A 15,550-nucleotide genomic window follows, 5' to 3' on the forward strand; every position below is an offset into this window, starting at 1 on the left:
AAAAGAGGGCCATCCGCTCCATTTACGGTATGGGTTGCAGGGAGTCTTTGCATGAATGTTTTAAAGAATCAAATATCCTCACCGTTGCTTCTCAATACATCTACGAAAATATTATGTATGCCAGAAAAAATATTAACAATTTAAAAAAAGTAGGTGATTACACTAATAAATACTTACGTACTGACATACTTACGTACTTACGTAATAACAACAAACTAGTTTTACCTAAGTGCCGTTTGATGAAAGTTAGTAAATCGTTTTCTGAAAATTGCGTAAGGTTTACAATAAACTCCCAGAGTCTGTACTCAATTTGCCAGAAAAAAATTCAAATGTGTTATAAAATATTTTCATTGTTAAAAAGCTTATTATAAAATTGAAGAATTTATAAATGATAATAATGTTTTTGTAGAAAATAACTAACTTAAAATTAGATAGCGCTGACAATGTTATCAGATTGAACAGAGATTAAGTGCGTATCGGTTTCTATGTTGATTGTCGCATGCCTAATCCTTGTTGTTAATTAAATATAAGTAAATCAATAATTATTTAAAAGAGCAACACACAAGTTTCTTGCTTATTCTTCTTGTGATGAATCTGCATTCCGAATAAGCGATAGAATAAAAAAACTTGACTATTCAAAAGTGCTTATATTATGTATGTATGAATAAAGAATATTTCTGTTTCTATAAAATAATGGAGTTACATTTTTTGTAACAGCTAGATTCGAACTCGTGACCTTCAAGGGATGCTCTTAACTAAAACTCCTCTTAAAATAACACCGTTTGAACAATGAACGCAATGTCAATAATAATAACAATTCGTTGAAAAGCAACAAAGGTTTCATCGCTCCATTCTAGGGAAGCAGTTCCCACATACGGCTGGGCATATTTTAAACAGTCCTTTGCAGAATTAAGATTATTTCTATTTCTATTACAAAAAGGCTACGAATTAATTTCAACACCAGATGAATCCAATAAAAAGTAAATTCGTGTCAAAACCGCGTAGCTCGCCATCTTTACGGTGTTCATGAGAGCATAACGCGTGACCAGTCACACGGTGTATCTTGACAGGCAACGAGAATGCTCCAAACTGTACATATCGTGTTACACAAGGATCCTGTATCACCGTTTTAAGATAAGTGTGTTTTGAAAGTCACAAATTCTCGTAATGCTCTTATGGAGATCGTACGCTAATGGATAATTCGTGTGCTCAATTTTGTATTTTGCAATTCATATTGTTACTGGATCTGATCAACTTTATTCTTATTATAATACTGGCTATTACTTGCGATTTTGTCTGTGTGGAATTAAATTTAATAAAATTTCCAAAATAAAAAGAGGCATAGTACACATTATAACATTAGCTACCTGCGAATGAAAGTGATGTCAAAATCGGTATACAGATAGTTTCAGAGATTAGCATAAACAGACAGACAGATTTGAAAAAAAAACATGTTTGTTGTATAGATATAGATACCTAGTAATTAAATTGCTCTCAAAAATTATTATGTGCTTATCAATTGAAATAATTCTTCTAGCAAACCAAAACTGTAAACTCCAAACCGATACGATATTGAAACCTTATGACGAACGAATCTTACGATAAAGAAAAGATTCTCCTTAAAGGGCCAGCAAGTGCGTTGGTATTTTCAAGGCAATTCCCCTGGTATTGTTTTATTTAAAAAAAAAAAATTTTATTTCCATGCAGACGAAGCTGCGAGTAACAGCAAGTATCAATACGTCGTACAAATATAATTGCCTCAGGCCGGAATAGAAAAGAAATACTTATGCAAATAGATTCCAAACTTAGTTTTGGATATTTTCTATTGCGCCTACATATTTTCTGTATGGTTTCTCATAACATAGAGTATCCTAGCAACCAAGCATTATTTATTAAATGCTTGGTTGCTAGGATATATCATTTATATCATTAACGGTAAGGAAAAAATTAAAATTATAATGTAAAAATTTGACGTTCATAAGCGGCTAAAAAGTCCTATATGAATAAATAATAATAATAATCTCAGGACAATTCACACAGCGCCATCTAGACCCAAGTTAATCTAGCTAAAGCTTGTGTTACGAGTACTAGATAACTGATACAAGTACATAGATATTTTTTTTTCTAATTATACATAGAAAACACCCAGACCGATACAAACAATCATACTCATGAATAAAAATTTGTGCCGTGCGAGGAATCGAACCTGCGACCATAGAACGTAAATTTTAATTTGAATAATTATTAAATTGATATTGAATTTTATGGGCCATATGCTCGTTTGCCAATATCGTAGTAAATATAAAAAGAAACAAATAATCTTCCATTTGTTTCTTTTCATATTTACTGACAGACTTAACTCAAAACTATTAATTCTTCGCACTAAATCGCTTACATATGACAAATTTAGGCGCATAGTTACAATTTATAGCCCTTAGAAGATGCTTCAACATGTTATCGCTATGAAACACACATACAGATATGTGGGGGATGCAAACACTGATGTTTGTACACGTTTGACAATCTTGGCCCTATTTCCTTACCCCTCTCAAGTTAAACCGTCCATCCCATATATATGCCTACAGTAAATATACTCGCACATATATAACGTTATAGTAATGCAATAAAATTGATATTAAATAAATTAAATAGTATAAAACAAAGTCGCTGTCGCTGTCTGTCCGTCCCTATGTAAGCTTAAATCTTTAAAACTACGCAACGGATTATAAAGCGGTTTTTTTAATCGATAGAGTGATTCAAGAGGAAGGTTTATATATATAATACATGTACACCTGTGCGAAGCCGGGGTGGGTAGCTAGTATTTAATAAATAACTATATATAATTATATATTATCACGTATTATTACGGTGGATTGGAGAAGCGCCAAAGGTAGCCCCTTTAAAGGAAATTGACTTATTAAAATAATATAGAATATGAATTTCAAAATTTCATTATTTTTTTATTATACGTACATCAGGTGAGCCGCATGCTCGTTTGTACCCTGTGTTATTAAAAAAAAACGTTTTCAAAACTTAGGCCGGATTTCACCAAGGTGGAATATGGCCCTAGAAAGTTTGGGAAACACTGTTCTAGACCGTTTTATAACCCTTATGATCAAAGGTAAACTAAATCGCAGACAGCAGACGTTTGATTTTGTGTATCTTAAGGCTCTCGGTCGTCTAGCGGTTTAGCATACCGTCTTACTTCCGGTGGTCGCGGGTTCGATTCCTCTCACAGTACAATTTGTATTCGTAAGTATGTTTGTTTGTATCGGTCTTGGTAATTACTATGTATATTATGTATTTACAAAAAAATATCTAACTGTTTATATCACTTGTATAGTATATACACCCATAACATAAGCTCTGCTTACAGTTGGACTAGATGGCGCTGTGTTAATTGTCCATGGTTATTTATATATTGTATTCTACTATTAAGTAGCGTAACTTTATGATTTAAGAAAAAAAAAACAGTATAAAAAATTTGACGTTCATAAGCGGCTAAAATGTCCTACATGAATATATGATAGTTGAATTTGAATTTGAATGAGGGTGTTACCAAATAATATATATATTCTTCATATAAATTGATACCATTTAGATCTAGACAAATAAAGATATTTATTTATTTATTTATTTATTCATTTCCATACAAAAATGTATACATGGCGACCTCAATGCCTGATGGCATTCTCTACCAGTCAACAGTCGCGTTGATCAGAGATAATAAGGCGGTGCACTTTAAAACTTAATTTAAAAAAAAAGAAAAATTATAACAAATAGATACAGAAAAATAATATATATATATACATATGCAAATATATACATTAATAATGAGTGCGTAGCGACTTCTATGTTGATTATCGCATGCCTCTTACTTGTTATACTGTAATTATTTATATAAAAAAAACATCATATTAAAAAGAGCAACACACAAGTTTCTTGCTCATTCTCCTTGTGATGAATCTGCATTCCCAATGAGTGGTAGAATCAAAATATAACTATTCAAAAGTGCTTGCTTAATGAGTTTATTTGAATAAAGATTATTTCTGTTTCTATAAAAATAGTAACATACCCATATAAAATATGTAAGTTTATGAATTACATATAAATAAAATATATAATTAACTACATGTAATAAATATTCATTCATTATAATAAAGAAATTTGGAATAATGATCACGCAAGTACCTCTTCAAGGTGAATTTGGTTTGATATTTTCTGAGGTCAACAGGAAGTGCATTCCAAAGGTTAATGGCAGAGATAGTGAAAGATTGAGATGAGAAAATAAAAAATAAAATATTTAGATTCGATTTGATCTGTACCTTTTTATAATAACTTGCAGAGTATATTATGTTTATTGATGCAAGCTTTATAAACAGAGCACAACTGCTTTCGAACCGTAGAAACTACATATCCGTTTCCTGACATGTTTGATTATTCCCTATATATTCACAATATCAGAAGGGAATCCTGGAATTAGATTTGCAGAATAATTTCTATTCCATCAATACATATGGAACGTTCAGTCTAAGTCAGAGGTACCCAAAGTTTTCTGTGTCGTAGACACCTTTACCTGCCATATTTTTCGGTTTAGGGTAGACCCCCCATTCTTACCTGGTATTGATTTTTTGTAAATTTCTAACTGTAGTAAAGTTTAGTGCTAAAAACATAAAGTAAAAACAACAAGATCACCGCTGTCGTAGACCCCTTGCAGTTTGTTATAGACCCCTGGAGGTCAATATATAATTTGGGAATCACTGGTCTAAATCATATTTGACTTTGAGCCTAAAAATATAAATATAGATCTTTGAAGCCGAGTGATTCATTCAATTGTTAGGATTCACATTGTTATTGGAGAAAAATCCGATAATTTAAATTATTAAATAAAGTAGTTAGGAATAACCCCCACGCATCTCTGTGAGAAAAGGGAGTTTTTGTAACCCACGGCATTCGGTTAGCGAGTGCGGAACGAGCCGGCTCATCATCAGTTTCTTCTGTATCCCATTCATTTACTTAATATGTTTTTCTCTTCCATTCATCCCTGTTTACAGTCATCTCATTATTTACTTCCTTTCTTGCCATATCTTTCACACAGTCCATCCATCTCTTTTTCGGCCTTCCTCTGACCTTTATAACTATCTGCATTTATATGTAATACTTTGTTTAAAACTTTCTCTTCATTTCTACGCATTACATTATATTAGGTCCTCACATATGAAATTGGCGTAATGTCGTACTGGCCACTTTGATCTCAAATATCTCCTCTTTGGTTAGGAATTCTAATTTCAAATTTATACAGCTATTTAATCATGCATTTGTTTTTCGAATCCATATGTTTTTTCCAGTTTAATTTTTTCTTTGGGTGACTCAGTTTACAAAATGGAAAATATCGCGTTATTTACGAGTACGAGTTCCGCCGTGGCACCAGTGCTGCAGAAACGGCTCGTAGGATTAATGATGTGTATGACGGTGGTGTCGCAAAATGAAACACTGCGTTTTTGGTTCGAACGTTTTCGTTCTGGAAATTTCGACCTGCAAATAAGCCCCGTGGGCGGCCGGAGTCCAAGGTTGATAATGAAGAGTTTAAGGCTATTGTGGCTTTCTCAGGCTCTAAACTATCTCTGTACCAAATTTCATTTAAATCGGTTGAGAAGTTGTGTTTTGTGTCGTGGAAGCGACAGACAGACAGACAGAGTTACGTTAGCATTTATAATATTAGTACCGATTTAATACTTATTTAGTAAAGTTTTGTCATCCCTGATTCTGGCGCATCACGATTGTGGTATAAAAACTATTTCACTTTTTTTATTTTTTTTATGTTTATTATTTACAGAGCTTTTGCCTACAGAGATATATAAATTATTGTCATAGTATGATACAGATATATACACAATACTTTTACATTAATTAAATCGGTCATTGGCCCCCAGGAACGTCGTCCCTTCCGCCCAGTCGGATAATAGGGTATTTTTCGTTCTCCCTATTCCTGTTCGTTAGACAACGAATGAATGGCGGAGAATTGTGTTAGTGAAACTGTGATTTATTTCTGTTATCTTACAATACAACAATAAAGGATGTCTTCCATTACTTCACACTAACTGTGGCCGGTGGTTTTGCTTGGAGTTTAATCCTTACTGTAGGATTGTTACATATATAGGTAGATTGGCTTGATATGGAATAAAATGATAGTTTATATTCCTAAATTATTATATTTTATAGAATACATCAAATATTCAATTATGCGGTTTATCGTCGCTCGACAAACAGAACAAGAAGTAGAGATGTGTCAACTCGAGTTGCGGTGAATTCGGGTTAACTCGAGTTGAATTCTGCCAACTCGAGTTGGAAGAATTCAAATGGTAAATGTACGAATCAAGTGAAAGAGCGACAGCATGACTCTGCCGTCGAACCGACAATGACATGAAATTTTCCGATCATTTCATATCATACAATTTTCACTCGTCACAAATGTTTCAATATTGATTTGAGGTCGTTATCATTTTCATATTCATCCGGTTATGTTATCATTAAAATGATTATGCGTTCTATAAGTCCTTACGCGGCTTTGAAGTGCCATTTCTACTAGCCCCCTATGGTTCGGTGAAGCTTGCAAGGCTAGCTGCGGCTAAAAACATTAGATTTGTTCGAAAAATTAAAAGAAAATCAACTCGAGTTAACTCGAGTTACCTGAATTTCAACTCGAGTTTACTCGAGTCATGTTTATTACGAGTTAGCACATCTTTAGCAAGAATTAATAAAGGTAAATCTGACATTGACACAGCCACTGTCATATGACAGTTGCGTTTAATAGATTCTAATTATAAATGTAAAAATTATATATATACAACTTAATTATACAACAAAGAACCTAAAATTAAAAATCTTAAAATATATAATATATTAACTAAAATATATTATTAAAAGGAGTCCCTTTTGTCAAGGTTCCGAAGATACTGGCAGCGTTCCCCCTTTGAATTGCTAGACTAATTCTTTGTCCGAGGTAGCTGCCAGCTCTTCGGTCTCCTGTGAGGTCGATCAACCTTTTTACTATTTCCTTAAAAAGTCTTATAGCGCTAGGAGTCTAGGACCCCACGGACTTGACACCGAATGGGACAAAATCATATTCGGAGTCTACACCACTGTATTTGCATGTTTTATTATAAATTATTATGAGCGAGTATCCTACACTTGCTAATATTATAAAATCAAATAGGATATTTGTTACGCCTTCATACAAAAACTACTTAACCGATCATCATGAAATTTTGTACACATGTTCTTGAAGGAATTAGAAAGAACATAGGATATTTTCTATTTTAAAAAAAGCAGCTCTAGCTGCCAGTAATGGAGTTATAAATCAATAATAAATCAGCGCCATCTAGCCAGTAATGAAATTATTTAATAGATTCAATGCGAGCGAACCCACAGGTAAATGCTAGTTTAAAATAAACGGCAGCCATCTTGGATACCCGATCAGTGACATCGCATCATCCCCCCTAATTATTAGTTATATTTTTAGCATTGTAATGAATTTCGTAGCCTTGTCATATTTAATAACATTTTGTCTTTTAATTGTAAAGTTGTTGTTTAAATATCAGTAGAGTTTTAATGAATTAAAACTCTTTATTTCGTAATATGCGGTTTTTTTATTTAAATTTATTAACCGGGTCTTAACACGAATAATTTTATGGCAAATAAAGGTACCTATACGTGCCGTTTTCTCTTATCAAGCGTTAAGCCCTGTTTCGTTTGCTCTCTCCTCATGGTTATAGTGTGATGTTATATAACTTTCCTCATAAATTAAGCTATCGAATGATAAATAGTTTTTTTTTAATTTCGACTGGTCCAGAGATTGGTGCACGAATAAAAAAAAAACAGCTTTATTATTATAACTAGTTGACCCGCGTAACCTACTTACTTACTATTTCTCCCAATTTACATAATATAATTTATAATTAGAGCCTATTTGTTATTCAGATGTATTGTTTCATCAAAATCCGTTCAGCAGTTTTTGTGAAAGAGTAACAAAAATCCATCCATACTCACAAACTTTCGCGTTTATAATATTACTAGCTGTGCCCGCGGTTTTACTCGCGTTAAATTTCAATATAAAATATAGCCTATGTATTATTCTGATGTATATATAAACTATATTATTGTAAAGTTTTTGCGTGAAAGAGTAACAAATATATACCCACAAACTTTCGTGTTTATAATATTAATAAAATTTAGCTTTTAAATGACATGTACTTAGATGGTACAAAAGACCCTAAATTTAAAAAGAAATAAAAAAAAAAAAAAAAAAAGCAAAAAGTGTTGGCAACCCTCTAGGGTTGCCAACACTTTTTGTTTTTTATTTTGCTTTTAATTTTTTTTTTCTATTTGCTTAGAATTGTCTACAATTCTCAAAGAAATAGAAATAAAAATAAAAAAAAATTAAAAGCAAAAAGATTTGCCAACCCTAGACTATTCTCAAAATGTAAGAAATACAAAAAGTGAGGAAATAGGTAATAGCTACCTCGTGAGTGAGTGCCGGCTCGCTGAATACAATGATAAATGGCAGTTTGTGATAACGGTGGACTTGCAAACTAAACCAATTTAGTTAGAGTCGGTTTCTAAGGGCAAACACATGTCTCATGGGTGTATATTGACATGGAGTACTTGATAATGAAAGTGGCTTAACTAATATGTTCATATGTCATGGAGATTACTAGGGACCTCCATGACATGTGAACATAACACATAATCTATATTGAGTTAGTTACATTTTATGAAGATTTTCTTTCTAATTGATTTTTTTACTACAGTGGTATGCATACGGCCCACCTGATGGTAAATGGTTACAGTAGCCTATGGACGCTTGAAACACCAGGGTTACGTTACGTTGGCGACCCTTAAGAAACTTTAATTTACCATTTTTGATGATGAACATGCTTCATCAGCCTGTGCTAACGGTATTCGCTGGCGGGACACAAGGATGATATAAAATGTACCTTGCTCATTGGGCTTCCTAAAATATGGTCGAGCGCAGTGATGGCTGGCTCATCCGTCATACTCGTGAACGAGTGCTGCTTGTAGATACTGGTCTGCTCTTATCACTACGACTGATTTAATCTTATTGTGTTTTTATATTTGAGCCTAAATAAATTAGGGCTGGATGTGTATCACACGTTTCGACTTGTAAAATGTGAACTTACAAGGATTGTTTAAAACAGCAACACACAAGTTACTTGCTTATTCTTCTTGTGATGAGACAGCTTTACGAATGAGCGGTAGATTAAAAAAAAAATTATGACTATTCGAAAGTGCTTAAATTAAGTTGATTTGAATAAATGATTTTCTATTCTATTCTATTGCAAACATGATTGTTATAAAAAAAATATATCAGTCATTGCAACTGACTGATATATATACTTAAATACCTATTTTTTTGTATATACGTACATAATATACATGGAAAACACTCAGACCGATAGAAACATACTCAAGACTACAAAAACTTATGCACTTTTAAATAGAAAAACAGTGTGAGGAATCGAAACCACAACTATCGGTGTGCTAAACCGCTAGACCACCGAGGTCGCCCGAGATAATGATATACAAACAGATGTAGTCACAAGTGTATAATTAGATTTATTTATATTATAACCACTATTCTAACTAGTCCAGATGGTAAGCATCAGGGGCTGACCAGCCGCGCGCAACTGTGAGTTGACTGCAAAGGACTGTTTATATAAGCCCAGCCGCATGTGGGGACTGCTTCCCCAGAATGAAGCGATGAAACCTTTGTTGCTTTTCAACGAATTGTTATTATTATTGACATTGCGTTCATTGTTCAAACGGTGTTATTTTAAGAGGAGTTTTAGTTAAGAGCATCCCTTGAAGGTCACGAGTTCGAATCTAGCTGTTACAAAAAATGTAACTCCAAGTAAATGAATATATTAATAATAATAATGAATACAAAATGCTCACACCAATACAAACACACTCATAAATATATAGTTCGTTCTGTCTGGCAGTCTGTACCACAAATACCACATTATTAAAATTGTTATTTCTACATTTATCGTAGCATTTACTAGTTCGTGGACTGTACTGAAAGTTTAAAAATGTGTTCGAACTTTTAAGCTCACGGCAAAAGCACACAGTGTTAATTAATTTTAAAAATAACGACACGTCTCTATTTAAAGTTCCAATCGAAAAAATTTATACAGTAACGTTGTATTTTGTTTTGTCCTGTATTTTGTTCTATACGTCCATAATCACAAGTTTCTTGGTATGATTGTAGTTTTTTTTTATTTTATCTTAGGAAAATTCACACAGCGCCATCTAGTTCTAAGATAAGTAGAGCTTGTGTTATGGGTACTAGATAACTAAGACTAATATATATATAACTTTATTGTGTAAATAAATAGATAATATACATAGAACATCCAGACCGATAGAAATAATCAAAGGGTAAGGGCGACCTTACATCTGATGGTCGCGGGTTCGATTCCTCGCACGGCATAAACATTTGTATTCATAAGTATGATTGTTTGTGTTGCTCTGGATGTTTTCTATATATAATATGTATGTATTTATAAATAAAAGTCTAAGTATATGTATCAGTTATCTAATACCATAACACAAGCTTTAGCTAGCTTAACTTGGGTCTAGATAGCGCTGTTTACTAGTTACTCTTTATTAAATAAAATTCCCGTCAAAATTGGTCCAGCTATTTCATAGATTAGCCGGAACAAATAGACGGGCAAAAATTGTAAAAAATGTTATTTTGGTGTATGTACCGTATTTATATTCATATGCATGTAGTAAAAACTGTTACTTCAATATTACAAACAGACACTCCAATTTTATTTGTAATTTATAGATTATGTTGTTATATTAATAGGAATCCTGTAGCATAGTAATGGATTTCATAGATTAGCCGAAACAAATAGACGGACAAAAATTGTAAAAAAATGTTATTTTGGTGTATGTACCGTATTTATATTCATATGCAATATGCATGTAGTAAAAAACTGTTATTTCAATATTACAAACAGACACTACAATTTTATTTGTAATTTATAGATTATGTTGTTATATTAATAGGAATCCTGTAGTATACATAGTAATGGATTTCATAGATTAGCCGAAACAAATAGACGGACAAAAATTGTAAAAAAATGTTATTTTGGTGTATGTACCGTATTTATATTCATATGCAATATGCATGTAGTAAAAAACTGTTATTTCAATATTACAAACAGACACTACAATTTTATTTGTAATTTATAGATTATGATGTTATATTCAAAACATATGATATGTATATGATATAAAATATATGACTATTCAAAAGTGCTTAAATTAAGTTTATTTGAATAAATGATTTTCTATTCTATTCTATTCTATTAATAGGAATCCTGTAGTATAGTAATGGATTTCATAGATTAGCCGAAACAAATAGACGGACAAAAATTGTAAAAAATGTTATTTTGATGTATGTACCGTATTTATATTCATATGCAATATGCATGTAGTAAAAATCTGATATTTCAATATTACAAACAGATACTCCAATTTTTTTTATATCTATAGATATGAACCGACTTTAAAAATGTTTATATAAGCGACGGCACATTTGGGCACACATTACCCTACCTGTTGACGGACATAATAACAAATCCACTTTATTTTAACATCAAAATAACGATGTTTACATTGAGCAGGAAGATCGCTTCAGGCAATACGGGAATCTGAAGATTCTATTATCTCGCATTACATTTCTCTTCAATATTTTGCCTTCCTATTCAGTTGCGGATGATACTTCAGGACCGTTTTTTTGTATTCTTTATAATAGAAGTGTATTGTAAGTTACGTTTTTTTTTGTACTTCAAGTTTGTTTTCATCTAAATAAATTATATTGAAATGTGTATTTGTAATTAACAGGTTTTCACTAAATGTATATCTAACTATATATATAACTCAAAAGTGACTGACTGACATAGTGATCTATCAACGCACAGCTCAAACCACTGGACGGATCAGGCTGAAATGAGTTATAACGTAGGCATCCGCTAAGAAAGGATTTTGATTAATTCTACCCCCAAGGGGATAAAATAGGGGTTGAAAGTTTGTATGAAACTTTGTCAATTTTAAACCGATCGGGCTGAGACTTTGCATGCATAAAGCAACTATGACGTAGGCATCCCCTAAGAAAGGGTTTTGATAAATTAACGCGAGCGAAGCCGCGAGCAAAAGCTAGTGATAATATATACGGTACTTACATCAATGAATTTATTTAAAAAATGTGTCTGTCTGTTTATTCTTGCCAATCTCTGAAACAGTTGAACCGATTTGGACGGGAAGTTCGTAGGTCTAACAAAAACAAAAGGATTGGCTTCGTAGGTGAGATTGCGACGATTGTTGCATTTTATTTTGTCATATCCATAATGTTTATCACATATTTATTTTTTTATTATATTTATTATCATGGCATGGGACGTGTTTCCACTCGTGTTTACACTCTCGCGCTGCTCACTTCCCTGCCCACTCGGGCTGAGTGTAAATTGGGCATTAAACCTGTTGTAGTAATAAAAAAAAAGACTTGGTAAAACGGAGAAAATATATTAATAATAGACAACTAACATATTAGGAACAGAAGTAATTGAAGTACCAAAAACAAGAATGTAATATAAAAGAACTATAAATTTAAATACAAATTTAGAATATAAAACATTTCTTAATTAGCCAGTTACAACAAAACCTTCCTCTTGAATCACTCTATCTATCGCTGAAAACTGCATTAAAATCTGTTGCGTAATTTAAAAGATATAAACGAACAGACAGCGGCGTCGATTTCATTGTATACTATGTAAAGATTATTCAAACATTAAAAGTAGATACAATGATAAATAAAACAAAATATTATTTATATAGATAACCGTTTACGCTTTCCTCTATATAAATAATATATTACAGATTCCTATGATGATGATGATGATGACCGTCAGTTCGGAATGATTTCGAGATGAGAACAACTGACAAGAAACTCAGCTCGTATTATTTTCAAATAAATGTTGTACATGTTTACAATAATACAGATTCATTTATAAATTCAAATTTGGCAGAATAAATTGAGCACCAACATATGCTATTACAAAAGCAAATAGTCTCATCAGTGTTCGTATTGATTTCGACATGAGAAGAACTGACAAAAAACTCAGCTCGTATTATTTTCAAATAAATGTCATACATGTTCACAATAATACAGATTCATTTCTAAATTCAAATTTGGCAGAAACCAACATATGCTATTACAAAAGCAAATAGTCTCATCAGTGTTCGTAATGATTTCGACATGAGAACAACTGACAAGAAACTCAGCTCGTATTATTTTCAAATAAACGTTGTACATGTTTACAATAATACAGATTCGTTTATAAATTCAAATTTGGCAGAATAAATTGACCACCAGCATATGCTATTACAAAAGCAAATAGTCTCATCAGTGTTCGTAATGATTTCGACATGAGAAGAACTGACAAGAAACTCAGCTCGTATTATTTTCAAATAAATGTTGTACATGTTTACAATAATACAGATTCATTTATAAATTCAAATTTGGCAGAATAAATTGACCACCAGCATATGCTATTACAAAAGCAAATAGTCTTATCAGTGTTCGTAATGATTTCGACAATGGAACAACTGACAAGAAACTCAGCTCGTATTATTTTCAAATAAATGTTGTACATGTTTACAATAATACAGATTCATTTATAAATTCAAATTTGGGAGAATAGAGTGACCACCATCAAAAATAAATAGTCTAATCAGTGTTCGTAATGATTTCGAACAGCATAATGACAAGAAATATCGTATTATTTTCAAATAAACGTTGTACATGTTTACAATAATACAGATTCGTTTATAAATTCAAATTTGGCAGAATAAATTGAGCACCAGCATATGCTATTACAAAGGCAAATAGTCTCATCAGTGTTCGTAATGATTTCGACATGAGAAGAACTGACAAGAAACTCGGCTCGTATTATTTTCAAATAAACGTTGTACATGTTTACAATAATACAGATTCATTTATAAATTCAAATTTGGCAGAATAAATTGACCACCAGCATATGCTATTACAAAAGCAAATAGTCTCATCAGTGTTCGTAATGATTTCGACAATGGAAGAACTGACAAGAAACTCTGCTTGTGTTATTTTCAAATAAATGTTGTACACGTTTACAATAATACAGATTCATTTATAAATTCAAATTTGGGAGAATAGAGTGACCACCATCAAAAGCAAATAGTCTAATCAGTGTTCGTAACTCGAACAGCATAATCGAAATATCTCCATTGGAAAGTTTACACTCTTTCCAGAGGGGATAAAAACCATCGCTCCTAAGAATATCCTTCAATTCTTGTCCCTGATTGGTCTAGGTAGCGAACTCTGAAAAAGAGCGAGCACAATAGATCTATGCAGGTCGCAGTGCTACAGGTGCTACAGACACCTGACAATAGGGGAATGGGGATTGTTAGTAATGTGGACTCATGACCCCATTACTAGAAATGTACCATGTCAGGTTGACCTCCACGCGGTTCCCACTGGAAACCATCGTGATAAATTCCTGATTAATCTGTCACGATGGGCTAACTGACCTGACCTCAAGCTCATCTTATCATCCTCCACTGGTGTTCCGCCAGCGTAAACCGTTAGCACAGGCGGGTGCACCATTCCATTGGCTAAAAAAAAACAACTGACAATAGGGGGGAAAAGGGGATTGTTAGTAATACAGCCTGAAGACTCCATTGCTAACAATGTACCATGTCAGCTTGACCTCAACGCGGTTCCCCCTGGAAACCATCATGACAAATTCGTGGTGAATTTGTCATGATGGGCTAAATGACCTGATCTCATGCTCATCTTATCATCCTCCACTGGTGTTCCGCCAGCGAAAACCGTTGGCGCAGGCGGGTGCACCATTCCATTATCATAAATAAAAAAAACCCCAAACAGACCAGTCCCCACAAGTGTGTTTGCAATTACATAAATAGTGTTTTTATGTAATTATACAAAAATAACTATTTTGCTCAAGGAGAACAAAATGGATCATGTCTCTGTTTATATACACTAACAAGACGCAATGTTTAAGGTAGAGGTAGTAAACAAAAGTGTATCAACATTGACAGTTTAACTAATTCCAAAAGCAAAATATTGGCACAATGAGCGTATCACGTACGTATATTTTTGTATCTAAACATACTGGAAGTAGTGAGTAAATATATTGGAGATCCTTTAGTGATGGTATTTCATCTATAATTCACACACAAGATACAGTTTAATGGAAAATAGAAATAGAAATAATCTTTATTGAAATAAACTTAATACAAGCACTTTTGAATTGTCATATTTTTTTATTCTACCTGAGTGGTAACGTACGAACGGTTTGGAACGCAGGCTCATAACAAGAAGTATGAGCAAGTAACTTGTGTGTTGCTCTTTTAAATAAATGTTGTTTTAAGTAGATTTACATTTACAAGGATTAGGCAT

This window comes from Achroia grisella, unplaced genomic scaffold (genome assembly GCF_030625045.1).
Source record: "Achroia grisella isolate CSIRO2021 unplaced genomic scaffold, CSIRO_AGI_Agris_v1 utg483, whole genome shotgun sequence".
Classification (NCBI taxonomy): Eukaryota; Metazoa; Arthropoda; class Insecta; order Lepidoptera; family Pyralidae; genus Achroia; species Achroia grisella.